The sequence below is a fragment of the Taeniopygia guttata genome, chromosome 37, assembly GCF_048771995.1.
Source record: "Taeniopygia guttata chromosome 37, bTaeGut7.mat, whole genome shotgun sequence".
NCBI classification, from domain to species: domain Eukaryota; kingdom Metazoa; phylum Chordata; class Aves; order Passeriformes; family Estrildidae; genus Taeniopygia; species Taeniopygia guttata.
Genome location: NC_133062.1, coordinates 1883845 through 1886807, shown reverse-complemented (window position 1 = coordinate 1886807; position 2963 = coordinate 1883845).

Sequence of the window (2963 nt, the reverse complement as noted above, 5' to 3'; positions counted from 1 at the left end):
CTCCCAGTGTAGCTCCCAGTGTCGCTCCCGGTCCCGGTCCCGGTGTCGCTCCCGGTGTCACTCCCCATGTCCCTCCCGATCCCGGTGCCAGTCCCATTCCCGGTCCCGGTGTCGGTCCCGGTGTCGGTCCCTGTGTCGGTCCCGGTGTCGGTCCCGGTGTCAGTGCCGGTCCCGGTGTCTGCCCTGGTCCCGGTGCCAGTCCCGGTCCCAGTGTCAGTCCCGGTCCCGGTGCCAGTCCCGATCCCGGTGTCAGTGCCAGTCCTGATCTCGATCCCAGTGCCAGTCCCGGTCCCGGTGCCAGTCCCGGTCCTGGTGTCGGTGCCGATCCCGGTGTCATTGGAGTCTCGGTCCCGGTGACAGTCCCGGTCCCGGTGCCAGTCCCGGTCCCGGTCAGGTCGGTCCTGGTGTCGGTGCCAGTCCCGATCCCGGTGTCAGTCCCGATCCTGGTGTCAGTGCTGATCCCGGTGTCATTGGAGTCCCGGTCCCAGTGCCAGTCCCGGTCCTGGTGTCAGTGCCAGTCCCGGTCTCGGTGCCAGTCCCGGTCCCAGTGTCAGGTCGGTCCCAGTGTCAGTCCCGGTCCCAGTGCCAGTCCCGATCCCGGTGTCAGGTCGGTCCCGGTGTCATTGGAGTCTCGGTCCCGGTGCCAGTCCCGATCCCAGTGTCAGTCCCAATCCTGGTGTCGATGCCGGTCCCGGTCCCAGTGTCAGGTCGGTCCCGGTGTCATTGGAGTCCTGATCCCGGTGCCAGTCCCGGTCCCGGTGTCAGTCCCGGTCCCTGTCCCGGTGTCAGTCCCGGTCCCGGTGCCAGTCCCGGTCCCGGTGCCAGTCCCGATCCCGGTGTCAGTCCCAATCCCGGTGTTGGTGCCAGTCCCGGTCCCGGTGTCAGTCCCGGTCCCGGTGCCAGTCCCGATCCCGGTGTCAGTCCCGGTCCCGGTGTCAGTCCCGGTCCCGGTGTCAGTCCCGGTCCCGGTGTCATTGGAGTCCCGGTCCCGGTGCCAGTCCCGATCCCGGTGTCAGTCCCAATCCCGGTGTTGGTGCCAGTTCCAGTCCCGGTGCCAGTCCCAATCCCGGTGTCAGTCCCAATCCCGGTGTTGGTGCCGGTCCCGGTCCCGGCGCCAGTCCCGGTCCCGGTGTCGGTGCCGGTCCTGGTGTCATTGGAGTCCTGATCCCGGTGCCAGTCCCTGTCCTGGTGTCAGGTCGGTCCCGGTGTCATTGGAGTCCCGGTCCCAGTGTCAGTCCCGGTCCTGGTGTCGGTGCCAGCCTCGGTCCCGGTGCCAGTCCCGGTCCCGGTGTCGGGTCGGTCCCAGTGTCATTGGAGTCCCGGTGCCAGTCCCAGTCCCGGTGCCAGTCCCGGTCCCGGTGCCAGTCCCGGTCCCGGTGTCAGTCCCGGTCCCGGTGCCAGTCCCAATCCCGGTGTCGGTGCCGGTCCTGATCTCGATCCCGGTGCCAGTCCCGGTCCCGGTCCCGGTGCCAGTCCCGATCCTGGTGTCAGCCCCGGTCCCGGTGTCAGGTCGGTCCCGGTGTCAGGTCGGTCCCGGTGTCGGGTCGGTCCCGGTGTCAGGTCGGTCCCGGTGTCTCCCCGGTCCCGGTGCCAGTCCCGGTGTCGGTCCCGGTCCCGGTCCCGGTGTCTCCCCGGTCCCGGTGCCGCTCCCGGTCCCGGTGTCTCCCCGGTCCCGGTGCCGCTCCCGGCGCTGCGCTGCGCCCCGGGGACGGGGATCGGGAAGGGCTCCGTCCGTGGGAAGGGAAATTTTGGGTGTCGGGACTGAAAAATGAAACGGGAGCGAAGCTGCCGGGGGGAGTTCAAAAAGGGAAAGTGGGAATAAGCAAAATAAAAATCAAATAACAGTTTTAAAAAATAATTTAATTTTAATAAATAAATTTAAAGAAAATTTTTAAATTAAATTAAAAAATCTAAAAATAAAATAAAATTAAAAAACGTAAAATAAAATTTAAGGAAATAAAATGAAATTAAATCAAATAAAATCAGATGAAATTCAATTTTAAAACACAACAAAATAAAAGAATAAAGTAAAAGAGTAAAGTAAAATAAAATGAGATGAAAAAAAATAAGGGGAAAGGGAGGAAAAGAAAAAAGGGGAGAAGGTGGAAAAGGAAAAAAGTGGAAGAAAAGGGAGAAAAAGGCAGAAAAGGAAAAAGAAAAGAAGAAAAGAAAAGAAAAGAAAAGAAAAGAAAAGAAAAGAAAAGAAAAGAAAAGAAAAGAAAAGAAAAGAAAAGAAAAGAAAAGAAAAGAAAAGAAAAGAAAAGAAAAGAAAAGAAAAGAAAAGAAAAGAAAAGAAAAGAAAAGAAAAGAAAAGAAAAGAAAAGAAAAGAAAAGAAAAGAAAAGAAAAGAAAAGAAAAGAAAAGAAAAGAAAAGGAGAATTCTCCCAGATGTTTTTTTGTTTATTTTTTTGGGATTTTAATGAATGAATGAGTTAAATTTGCTTTAAAGGAAAAATTCAAATTTCAGTTTTGAGACCTTTTCCTTTAACCTTCGGCTCACAGAAGTGGCGGCAGGGAAAGGAGTTGAAGAGGAATTTTGCCCAAAATTTGAATTTATTTGGGTTTTTTTTTCCTGCTCTGTGGATTTTTTTTTTCCTCAAATCCCTTGGGACTGGGGGTTCCTGGATAAAACTTAACTTTTCACCAAATTTCCGGGGGAAAAAAACCCAGTTTTCACCGATTTCCCTGGAAAAAACCCCAATTTTCACAGGAAAAAAAACCCTGATTTTCACTGATTTTCCTGGGAAAAAAACCCCCAATTTTCACTGATTTTCCTATAAAAATCACAATTTTCAGCTAATTTCCTAAAAAAAAATCCAAATTTTGCCCATTTTCCTGGAAAAACCCAATTTTTCACTGATTTTCCTGGGAAAAAAAAAAAACAAACAACCAGATTTTCACCAATATTCCGGGAAAAAAACCCAATTTTTACTCATTTTCCTGGATAACCCCCCGATTTTCAC